This window comes from Ceratotherium simum, chromosome 3, assembly GCF_057802395.1.
Source record: "Ceratotherium simum simum isolate JZ-2026a chromosome 3, ASM5780239v1, whole genome shotgun sequence".
Lineage (NCBI taxonomy): Eukaryota > Metazoa > Chordata > Mammalia > Perissodactyla > Rhinocerotidae > Ceratotherium > Ceratotherium simum.
In genome coordinates, this window is record NC_141902.1 from 82,993,855 (window position 1) to 83,006,525 (window position 12,671).

The 12,671-nt window shown below is 41.0% G+C and overlaps 1 long non-coding RNA gene across 1 annotated transcript in view; it reads right to left on the minus strand.

Annotated features, from left to right (window-relative positions):
• Positions 1-351: 351 nt before the first annotated feature.
• Positions 352-12,671, minus strand: part of LOC147917670 (uncharacterized) — a 72,637-nt gene continuing 60,317 nt past the window's right edge. Inside the window, exon 3 of the long non-coding RNA XR_015551622.1 lies at positions 352-859. This is a non-coding gene — a long non-coding RNA (uncharacterized LOC147917670). The remainder of the gene's footprint in view (positions 860-12,671) is intronic.

Below are 12,671 nucleotides of genomic sequence, written 5' to 3' on the forward strand. Positions count from 1 at the left end.
ATTTTTCTAGAAAATTTCCTGAACCCTCGTTAACAATGAATGTCATTGTTTTTGAAAATGAAAAATAATTTCAAACTTTATTTTGCATGTAAAATTTTTCAACCATTCAACAGATAAGTTAAATGGATGGATTTTTTAGATCTTTGGGTTTCATTTAGTTGCTGTTGAAAATGAGGAGAGATGGAATAAGCTCATCTCCATCATTCTTTATCTTATTGTTCTCCTTTGACTTAGCAGCTGAGTCATGGCGAGCCAGCAGCAACTCGTCCTCTGGTTTCCTCCTGTGTTAAATGAAAGATCAGCTCTCCATAGTCTCAGAGTAGTTTTGAAAATAACAGACACCATGCAACATCAGCTTTAAAATATCTACCTTTAATTTCAAATGGCTTGATCTTACCTTTGCTTATTTCTACCTGACCAAATAACATCTTAGCACATCTTATGGCGTTTAATTTTGTCCCTCCTGCCAATTCCTTGGATTCAAGTATGTCAAGCTTCACACTGACATAACAAATAAGGACATCAAGTCAGCGTCCGCATCCGAAAATGAAGTATTGGCTTAAAAAACGGTAATAGTTAATATTGTTTGTGCAATTATTTACTCTGTGCCAGGCTTTGTGTTAAGCGCTTCACACTCAAAATGTCCTTTAATTCTTGCCATTTTATCACAAATGCCACAAGTGTGGCTTAGAGGGAGAGGGTACCCAGGGACACGTAGACGTGGCACAAAGGGAGAACTTGAACCCAAGTCTTGCTGGCCCCCGCCTGTGCCCCGATGCACGCCACAGCACACTGCCACACTCTCGGGGTTCTCCACCGCCGTGTGCACCTCCTTCCTCTTCTCCATGGATGAAAGTACCTGATAGATGGAGCGAGATCCATGTCAGGGAGATTCTATTTGAAAAGTTTTCAATTTTGGGTTGTTATTCCAAAATTCATTATTTATTTTAATATATTGGACTGCCAATAGATTAATCTCTTATTCTAAATATGAAGTATGATACTTGTATGCATGAACTAAAGAAACTGGCCTTTACAGAAAGAAATAAGGAGAAGGAAATTATCCAGAGGAGGCCAGTCGTGTGCCGGGCACTGTGCTAGGCATGCTGCCCCAGGAGGAAAATAACCCCATGATGATGCAACTCCTTCCTTTTTTCAGATATATCCCACAAATGGCAGTTTTCCCATTGAAGCCACAATTCCTGCAGAGTCATGATCTGTATACAGATGTGTGTATATGTGTGTGTGTGTGTATTCTTGTTTCTTGGCTTGTTGGTTCTCTTTGCTCCCACTGAAACAAAACAAAATAAATCTGATTTTTAAACAGACATTGTGTATGGTGTACGCGTGTGTATTTGGGATCTGTTGTGTGCTTGGGGCACATGTGAGTACGGGTGTGTGGTTTGCATGCAGCACGGAGAGTGTCCTGGAGGGAAGAAGATTAGGGAGACACAAAGGGTAAACAGCACACCGGCCCCTGTTCTGAGTCCTTCATCTTTGGGATGTGCAAGAGTAAAGCTGCCACAACAAGAAGGCTGCCAGAGCAAGCTGGGGCTCCTCAGTAAGAGCACCACCCGCACAATTCAGAGTTCATCAGAATCTCCTTTTGATTTCAAGCGCTGTTGTTAAAAATTATTTTCTGTGCTGCTTGAATTTCTATTATTCCAAGTTAATGTTTTTTTGTGTGTGTGTGTGTGAGGAATATTAGCCCTGAGCTAACATGCATTACCAATCCTCCTCTTTTTGCTGAGGAAGACTGGCCCTGGGCTAACATCCGTGCCCATCTTCCTCTACTTTATATGGGATGCTGCCACAGCATGGCTTGACAAGCGGTGCATCGGTGCACACCCGGGATCTGAACCTGCGAACCACAGGCAGCCGAAGTGGAGCGAGCACACTGAACTCCTGCGCTACCGGGTGGCCCCCCAAATTAATGTTTTTGAAATTTTAAATATGCTGTCACAGTAACCTATTTTTTTCTCCTATGAATTGAGACATAGAAAGATGAACTTTCAAGCCAGAAAAATTTAGTAATCTCAGCTATGTTGGATATAATGGTAGAAAAAATGACATTTTCTCACTTTTTCCCCCCCTGAATGGGTGTGGCCATCCTGATGCCTGATGCAGTGGAGAAGGTTAGTTTAGTAAGCACTTGAGACAAAAGATTCATCCTTTGTTAGATGTCCAAATTAGGAAGCACCAACATCCACACTTTCATCCTGTTACCTCTTTGGAGAAAAACAGAAACTGGATACAACAAAACTTCCAATTATTCAAAATGTATCCACAGATACAGCACAGAACACAGCAGACAAATATTCTGCTCCCACTGAGCTACTATTTTAGTGAAGAAAGACTTAAAAAACCACACAATTCAATAGGCAAAGTCTTAAGTAGATAAATTAAGAAATAGCAGTATAAACATTTTTAGAGGTGATGGAAGTAACCCCAAAAAAGAAAAAATGAAAGGAGTTAAAAGAGTTGTGGAGAACAGAACTGGGGAGAGATGAGGCAGGACGCTCCGGGCTTTATTATATTATAAGCTCTTTATCCTATTTGCTTTCTTAAAATGTATTTTAATTTATGATTCGCTAACTTTACACATTTATTTAAAAACAAAACTTCAATGAAAGAAAATCCTAGAGAAAGCGGGAGAGAGAGAGAGAGGGAGATTGGAGAAGTGAATGATGCTGAACTTTTGAGAAGCTTCGCTAAGGAGGAAAGAAGTAATGCAGCGGTCGAAGGAGAACAATAAACAATTATGTTTCAGTGTGTTCACGCTCACGGTGGGAGCCTAGAGCGGGAAAGGGTGTACAGCAGAATGCACAGAATCCTCTATCCGCTGGCGTTTTGGCCCCACTGTTAACAGGTGCCTGTGTGTCTGCAGGCCTTGTGCTACCTGGATTGGTTCAAGTCAGAAGTTGTGTTGACTTCCAGTTCCCAGGGTTTGGAAATCAGGAGAGGGGGTGATGGTTCTCACAGAACTGCACTCGCTGGCTGCTCTCTGCATACACTAAACCACAAATGCTCCAGGAAGGTCTTTTTATCAGCCTTTATTGCTGCCTGTTTAGCTAATTTCTGTTCCCTCCATATTTTATAACTTTGTCATGAAAATTTGGTATTGCAGAACCCAACATTTTTGGCAAGCTGTTGAAAGTTTTAGATGCTTCCTATGACATTTATCAGGATAAGAGTTTTTTTTTTTCTTTTGTGGAAGATGGGCCTTGAGCTAACATCTGTTGCCAATCCTCCTCTTTTTCTTTTTTTCTCCCCAAAGCCCCATTATATAGTTGTGTACCAGAGCTGCAGAGTTGTAGCTCTTCTATGTGGGACCTGCCTCAGCATGTCGGTGCCCAGGATCTGAACCGGCCAACCCTGGGGCCGCTGAAGCAGAATGCGTGAATGTAACCGCTGCACACCAGGATGGCCCCAAAAGGGTTGTTTTACTCACTGTGTCATTTTTCAGGCTTTTTTGTTTTCAATATGCAAAAACTAGATTTTTTTGTTTAGAATGTAGGTGATTAAAATTTTGGTTTGACTTTTCTTTTTCCTGGTGGGAGAGACATTAATCCACTCCTCAACCCATTAGAGATGCTGTGGATTAAGTGAATGCTATCTATCATGGTTCAATTTTCCAGAGTTAAAATGTGGGTTATTAGACCCCAACACATACAGAGCTCTACTAAAATGGAATAATCTTGGCCTAAATATATTCATTCTGGGTCATTCCAAAGAGCAGAAAGCCGGAGATGAGCACTGGAACTGTGTCAGTCCAGGCCAATCCCGGAATGACCTGAAACCTGCCAGGCTCAGGGACCCGAGTGTCAGCTCTGGTTAGTCTTAGAGCCAGGACAGGAACCCGGGGAGGCAGAGGCCCCGACTCAGGGCAGGAGGCTCCAACAACCGACATGGAGCAAAGCGAGAAGCGAGAGGCACTTCTCTTCTTTTGCTTCCCCCTTCTCTTGGATTCAGAGTGTTGTTTTCTTTTCAATAGGAAGCACGTATATTAGGAGAGAATCGGGATCCCGGGTGGGAAGTGCCGAGGCTCCTGGCTAAGATGATCATCCTCTAGGAGCTGACTATCCTGCTGAAGAAGATGATCAGATCGTTTGCTTGTTTGTGAGAAATTGTGAAAAGTAGAAAAGGAAAAAGATGGACGAATTGTAACTGATTGAATGGCTTTATTATTATAACAGATATTAGCATAATGGCAAGTTATATCATGTTACATTTATATCATGCATCTGTACTAGTTATTTTTATTAATGACAATCATAAGAATAGCTATGATTTGTAGAGGTTTTATGATGTGCCAGGCACTGTGCTAAGAACATAAATGACATCCCTGACACTTCTCCATAAGGCATCTGATCAAACTGGAAGACGTCTCTAGAAATGTAGAAAAGTGGTTTGGAGGGCAGTAGTTGATGGGATGCTAATTAAATAACAATATTGTTAAATAACGGTGACCACTACAAAACTGGAAAAGATAGTAGAATTAGGATACAAAAATGCTTTGGCAGGCTGGAACCGTGGGCCGTCTCTAATAAGAATATATCTCCCAGGGCCAGTCCGGTAGCATAGTGGTTAATTTCTCGAGCTCCGCTTCGGAGGCCTAGGGTTCACTGGTTAGGATCCTGGGCGCAGACCTTTACGCTGCTCATCAAGCCATGCTGAGGTGGTGTCCCACATAGAGCAACTAGAAGGATGTACAACTATGACATACAACTATCTACTGGGGCTTTGGGGAGAAAAAAGGAAAAAAGGAGGAAGATTAACAAGAGATGTTAGCTCAGGGCCAATCTTCCTCAAAAAAAAAAAAAAAGAATATATCTCCTATGAGTGAATGTAATGACATTTTCTTAATTAAAAAAAAAATCCCACCAAACAGCTTCATAAACCTATTAAGAAGGCATAGTTTACTTTGCAGCAAGCAGCACAAATAGAAAAGATCTGGGAGATTTCTTGAGCGCAAATCATTATGTGGTGTTTGTGGCTGCCAATATATTTACCATGACCTTTGGTTGCATTGACAAAGGTAGAACATGCAGAGCAAGGGAGGTGATCACCCTATTCTGCAAAGGGTTTTCTTTCAGATTCAACATTTAAGGAGAAGAGTAAATGAATGGAAGTATGTTCAGAAGAATGTCATCTGGCTTGCAAGGGGACATGAAACCATGTCAGATGTGAGATGTGGAGGTGGTAAGGAAAAGAAGGCTGCTTGGTATGGAGAAGAGACTGTGTGTGTGCGTGTGTGTGTGTGTGTGTGTGTTGAGTGGAGTGGCAAGGGAGAGAGAGGACTTGAGCCCTGCCCTCAGAATTCTGAAGGGTTGAAGAGGGAATCGACCTTCTCATTAGAGCTATAGGGAGGAATGCCAAGCCCGGGAGGTGGTGGTTACAGGTAGATAGAGTTCAGCTCAGAGTAAGGAAGTATTTTCAAGCATTTAGAGCAACCTTCAAAGTAATGATTTCTTCCAGTAGAGCTTTCAAAGTGTTTTGGTTCTAAAATTCTTTAATTCTATAAATTTAAACCTGTACCTTTAAATCCTTATATTTGAACGGTGGTCAGTAGATGGCGGTAGGATACCACGGATTTCACCAGTAGCATCTGGAATTTCACCCTTAAATATTCTGGAAGTAGATGATTTTTTTCTAATTATTATTTGAAGGCGTGTCCTAATCCATTGTCCAGAGACAAATTGCCGATTTGGAAAACAGGAAATAATACTTTCTAATTAAATGGACAAGAATAATTAGCAAATACTTTTATTTTATGCTAGTGATACCACAATGTTTCTTCATTGGCCTCTAAAAATTTGTGGTAGGAAGTGTGTGTGAGTGTGTGTGCGTGCATGTGTGTGTGTGTGTGTGTGTGTGTGTAAATGAAAGGATGAAAGATCTAGTTTGTTTTTAAATAATGCTAAAATTTAATGATATCCTAAATTTGTGTAAAACATAAAAAAAACCTTACTGAGTAGGATAGAAAATGTTTCTGCAAAGCAATTTATTGAACAATCTTTTCTTCCTTATACAAACGTATTTTTGTACTCAGATATCTCTGCATTTTAAAATAAAGGTACGTGTTCTTCATAAATGCATTGAATTGAAGCTGTTTTTCTAGTATTTTTTTAAAATGCATTTTGTTAGGGAATGCTCAGCTTGGAAGATTTTCATCTGTAAGAGATTTGCTCCCCCTCTGGACGCATTTAGGAGCTTTGTAATAGAGAGAAGGGCCTGTATTTTCAGACACGCGAGAGTAGAGAAATATTCTTTAGAAATGGGTATGTGCCCAAAGCATGGAAAATAAAGCATATTGATCTTTAATTTGGAAAGAGGAAGATAACGTTGTTTCACTACCTCCTTTTTTCGGGGGTGGTTTTCAAAAATCACAGCACGTCATTGATGCCTGTCAGGTTCATATGTACCTAACATAGCAACCCCTTATGACCATCTACTTCTGAGCAGTGTATTTACACTGTGTGTCAGTTTTACACATTCTAGGCTGGTTTCATATCAAAAAAGTTCTAAGTAGAGAGCAGTTAGTCACAAAAGCACATGTGTCTCCCTTATTCTTCTTCAATTCAAAGCAGCAAAAGTACCCTGGGCTTCCAAGGAGACAAATTGTTTTAATTTGCTAACATTTTGGGACTCTCCAGGACTGGGAGAGCTAATTCTGAAAGACAGAGGACCCGATGGAGTCTTAGCCAAACATTTTCTAAGATGACACTTGTAGATAAAAACCAAGCAAAAAATTAATTTCTGCACAAGCTTCCCATCCTATCCACTCGCACATGTTCTTCCTCATTCATTCTCTCTCCTTTCTCACTTCTCTCTCTCTTTCTCATTTTAATTTTAATTGATGGGAAACACAAGCAAAGTTGTACTCCTCTGTGAGGTCAGTGGAAGCTGGCAGACCTGAGCCCATCACGGAAAGGCTGTGTGACCTTTGCCAGACCCCTCGACGTTCTGAGTCAGGCTAGCTATCGACGTATTCGCTCTCCTGCAGATCAAAATTTGGCAGAGATTTATGACATAAATGTCTGAAAAGTTTTGTTACGGCTCTCTCAACAAAAGCCTCCATGTAAAAAGAAAGTAACAGGCACTTATACTTAGAACTGTCAGAGCGTTTCTTTTTGGTCAATAAAATAACCATAATTAATGGTCATCTATGCATTTTCCCTATAAAGCTTTTGTGTTACTCTTTTAAAGGAGAAAATCAGAGGAGACTCAATGTTCTCCTTTATTTTGGCAAATAACGCTAATGTTCTTTTTCTATGAATGATACATTCCTCCTATATGGGTAGATACAATGTATAAAAAAATATGCCACACATTTTTCCTGCTTCAATGTTTCTGCACGTGTTAAAAAATTTAACTAAGTAAAATTTAAATGCTTTCTTACAATTGTTAGTTTTTTAATATACAATTCTTCACCAATTAGAGTATTGCTTTAAGGTAAAACATTTTATTTCATTTTTTTGCTGTTTTTTGAACTGAGTATTACTTAATGAGAGGCTGGAGTAATACATACTTCAAAAAATATGTACTTTAAAAAATTTAGACCAAAGAATCTTGCTATGACCTCTGTGCAGTTGTACATAGATTTCTAGGCTGTTGAGTTGAAACTCTTAAAGATAAGTCCTACCATTTTTAAACGCATCTTGATGTGAAAGCATTTGTCAGTAAGCAAATATTCTCAGGCTCACAAAATAAAATTTTTAGGAGAGTATCATGATAGAAGGATTTCACAATAATTTTCTCAATTTGAACCCATAAGATATCATGTTATTTGTTTGTTTATTTGTTTGTCTTTTCCTACGAGAAATAGTTAATTATTGAAGCATCGAGAACATTTTGTACCCTGGTTTGCGGTCATGCCTTGCAAACCTGAGTCTAATGAGACCAAGTTCTCCCCCCAACTCTTCACTTGCTGGCTTATCTGATTTAAAATCGGAGCATCTGAACATTGGTGAGTTATTTTAAATAATGATTTCTTTTTGTTGTTGCTGCTGCCTCATGAAGAGTGTTTTTTGCTTTTTTTTTAAGCACAACAAAGACAATGCCTTGGATCTGATGTAGGAAAAAAGGCGTGATGGGTCTGGCAGACATCTTATGGGACGTATATTTATTTAACGGCTTGCTATAATGCATATTATTAATGATGACAATCATGAACTTGCATGCATTGTTTATTTTGTAAATACACATAATGGAGCTTTCAAAAGAGGCGATCAGCTGCCCCTTGCAATGATGACTGTCTGCTGCAGAAGCAACAGCTCGGGGGCCTTTTAGTACGTGGGTTCCTGACCTGGCCCATTTCACTATTTATGCTCTTGGAACATTTTGTTAAGGCCATCTACAATTTCCCTGCACGAGCATCTAAAATGAACCACAGGTCTCCTTTAAATCTATATGACAGATGAGATTTGTATATCTAGAAGTGGATTCAAGCATCAACAGTACCTGTAAAACTAAATATGCATTAAAACTCATTACTGTGTGGTCACAAAATGCGAAAAGGCTCCCAGGGTTCCTGGGTTATGGGGAACACTCTTAGACTAGAGATAGGTAATGTGATTAGCATACCTCTAATCTACTCTGTTTTGACTCTGAAAAGAAATGGAATGGGCAGAAACTCTTCTCTACCTGAGACCTTCTCTGTCTGAGACCTGAGACATCTCAGTTCATTCCAATACTTTTAATTTTTATTTTGTATTTTTTCGCCAACCCAAAAAACTTTTCCTGGCTGTTTGGGTTTCTTTTTGACATTTCTTTGCTCTATCCCAATATCTGAATTATTTGGTTTTAGTGAAAATAGATGGGGTAGAAAGAAAGAAGGCTCAATTTAGAGGGGCAAGTCTGATCATGCATTATCTCTGAATTCACTTGCCTGTTACCTGAATGCTGAGCCATTGAGCCTGCCTCGTGTTAATTTCTCCATCTGATGGCAGAGTCCCAGAATCTCAGGGAAACGTTTGAATGAAAGGAGAAAACGTTTGTTTTTGTAAATTTAACAAACCTTGGCTGTAACAGATCTTAAAAATGCATCTTACATAGGGCAGAGATTCTAAATATTACATCTGCTTTAAATATTGTTGGGTATCTGAGGCCTTTGTGAAGAGAGGTTGATGCCGTCTTTTGTTGAAAGACAACTAGTGTGTTCTGTGATGCAGGAGGGTTGCCAGTTCAAAGGATACAGCATTACTCAAGGTTTCTTTTCTTTCTTTCTTTTCTTTTTCCCTCCCCTACTCCCACATTGTGGTTTTTGCTGGGGGTGGGGGGGCTTTAGTTTAAAACATTCACATGAAACTCCCAGTCTTTCTTCTTCCAAGAAAAGACAAGCCCTTTACGACAATAATTACGAAGTCCGCAGGAAGATTAAATTGAATATGCATGAAAATATATTGGCTAATATCGCAACCTTTTGTCCTAAATTGGTAAATAACTCTAAACTTTGTGTTGGTGGAAAGGAAAGTATTTATAGATATTAATTACCGTCAAGCTAATTTAAAGTATCCCTTATTAATTTTCTTCCGGTTTTACAATTTCCAGGAGTAATTGCAGCCACCTACATGCACCATCCTTCCATCATATTCTTAATTATATTAAATATCTACCCCCTACCCAGTTTAAATAGCATTTTAATAAGTATCCTTTATTCCTATTTTTTAAAAGGCTTTTATTCATTTAAACTGAGTGTTAGTTTAGAAAGTAGAGAAATCAGAGCCTGAGAAGTAATGCAGGCCTGCAATGTTTCACAGACAATGATTTGGGTGAGGTGTCTGTGTGTTTTGTTGAGAAAAGGGCTGGATGGGATATTGACAGTTTCCTATCAGTAGCTGGGCCCTGGAGGCCTGGCTGTTTGGGCCCACACTGATTGACTACGGCTTAATAGACATATAATTGTTGACGAATACCTTCCAATAGACTGTGGCAGAGCCCGGCAGACAAAGGAGATCTCAGGATGATAGAGACCAGAGCCGAGCCATTTGGGGGAGGCAGAAACTCACAGAGGAAAGGACTTCCGCTCAGAGAAGCCTTCTAAGAGAAACCAGGTCACAGCATCTCCATCGCCAACCCTGAGCAATCCTGCCTAAATCGAGAAATTAAAAAGACTCATTGTCTCCACGTATCACGGAGTCTGATAGGAAGGGAGGAACCCAGACTTCTTTTGGTGCAGCTTCGTATCAAGTCTATTGATTTGTCCACGTTAAAAAAAATTATACATGTGTGTGTGTACATATATATGTGTGTGTGTGTATGTATGCACTTATATGTAAAATTTGATATCTAGAATATTTTTTAGCTTGTTTATGGCATTTTAAAACCTGTCAACCTGATGCTTTCAGGAAACAATAGGCTATTCAGATGATTTCAAAGAGCTCTGGGCAGTAATAGGAATATGAAAAAAAATTTTGCACTCGGACATCAGCTCCATTAACTACTGAAACATCAGAGGAGCCTGGAGCTGTCCCTGTAAGGCGAGCTCTTCCAAGAGCATTCGGGAACCTCCATCTCAGCTCCGGTGCGTGTCTGGCCAAGGCTGCCTTCCCAGATCAATGCCTGGCTGAGAAATAGCTCTTGAAAGTTGGCCTCACAGGATGCGTTCCCTCTGTTTGTTCAGTTTCAGTAAATCTCCCTCCTTGTGGGGCTTACTCTCAACCATGAGAGGCCACAACTGCTTTCGGCATGTGACAGGAGCCTGCCGACAATGGGATAAGTCGATGATATTTAGATCTGCAAGTTGGTGTAAGCTAATAAAAAAAATAAAAATAAAACCCGTGTTCAAATGCAACCTCTGCCTTGTCGGCATGAAACAGTAGACAAAGCAGCAGATCGAGCCTGGCCTAATGCGATCAGTGAGGAAGGTTCCCGAGAAGGGTCCTGTGAACGCATCAAGGTGACACGGCAGGCCGCCTCCTGACATCCTGCGTGAAACTGAATCAGCTTGTGCCCAAAGGACCTTGAGTCTTGCCTTTGATTCGTATTGATCAAATACGCAGATTAAATCCCACATCACACGGCAAGGCAAAACCTGAGCTTTCCCTGTCAACTTCTAGGAATCCTGGTGAAGCCCTTTCCGAGTCATCTTTTTATGCATGAAGGAGAACCAGAGTGCACATATATTTCAGGAAGATGTGGAAAGTGAGCAAGCAGATATGTAGGTCTGATAGCTCCCAGGCTCCGTGGCAGAAGGACGAGCCAGATAAGAATGTTATACTTGTTACCTGTTGTCAATTCAAACCCGTAGTTAGGATTCTCTGGGGGGAAAAAAGATTATTTTTGAAGTTGCTTCTTTGCAATCTATAAGCATTCCTAAACAGACAGGCTTCTGCAAACAGCTGCCTCAAAATGTTGTGTGTGTGTGTGTGCGTGTGTGTGTGTGTGTCCATTAATTCAGAATTACTCCAATTACAAGCTTTTGATGCTCTGAAACCCTCTCTCTAACCCAAAAGAGATGGAGAGCCCTCGGACCGTCCAATCAGATCATTTTCTCTGCCGCCGGCAGCAGATGTAAGCAATTTACTTTTTTATTTCTGCATATTCAGTGTGAGCGGAGCTGTTGGGGACCTTTCACCCTGGAGCCTGCAGGATTCTAACCCTATCAAATTAAAGCATTTTGCTCACTTATTCCCAAACGCTTTGCTGGTGCTAAGCAGACATCCCGCTGCATAGCAATGGCGGGTGTTCGTGTCCACTCATAGCCCCAGCCTAATCAGAGATTATTAAGGAAAATATACAGTGCTTTAATTTGATGAGATTGGTTATAGGTAGTGCCGTTAAAGGTCACACTCCTGCGTGTATCTCCCTCCGTCTCTGTAATATTTTCTTCTCGCTTGACAATCCTGAGCTGCAAACAATAGGCCAAGGTGACACATTTATTTTTGACATGCTGTGATGGGCTCAATAGGGATAAAGATGAATTATTTAAAGATTGCATAAACAAACATCCCGGGCCAGGTTTGGGTGACATCTTTCCCTTTGTGCTCTGCGGATGCTGTTGCCTTAAAAGAACATGTTCAAGAAATGTGCCTCCTTTGGGCAGGGAGACATTTAGATGGAGGGCCCAGATAGACCGCCGCCAGATGGCTGGGTGGGCTGCCTGACTCCTGTTGCTGGCCTTGCAGGGAAGGCCCCCGCTTCCAGCTCCTGAGGAAAGGTGCCTCTGAAGAACTGATTTGCTCCTCTGACCCTGGAAACTTCTCCACCTGCTGTGAGCTAATTGAGCCAGCCTGCCTGCACTGAGGAGAGTAGTGGGCCGCTGGAGGCCTTGAGGGCTGTTTGCATCCGGCGCATCTTCAGGAAGAAGTCAGGGTACTGGGAGCGGCTGAGCAGTTCCCTGGCAGGGCGAGAGAATTACCTGACCCTGTCTGCTCATTTGAGGGCTGCTTTTCATATCAAGTTTTCTTTCTTTCCCAGAAAGGCTGTTTGTGATTTCATGCATCCAAGTCTTGGGGATGTCCAGGCAAAGATGAGCACCGGCTCATGGGTGGTGCTGAGGCATTTTTCCCATTCCTGTTTTTCTAATTCAGACACAGCCGAAGATACAGGGAGAGGCATCCGAAGAAACAAGGGCAACTTCTAATCTTCTGTCAAACTGGATGGTTTCTGTGTATGTGTCCATGTAATAGACCAACTGCAGGCTGCTTTACCTAGAAATTTACATGAAA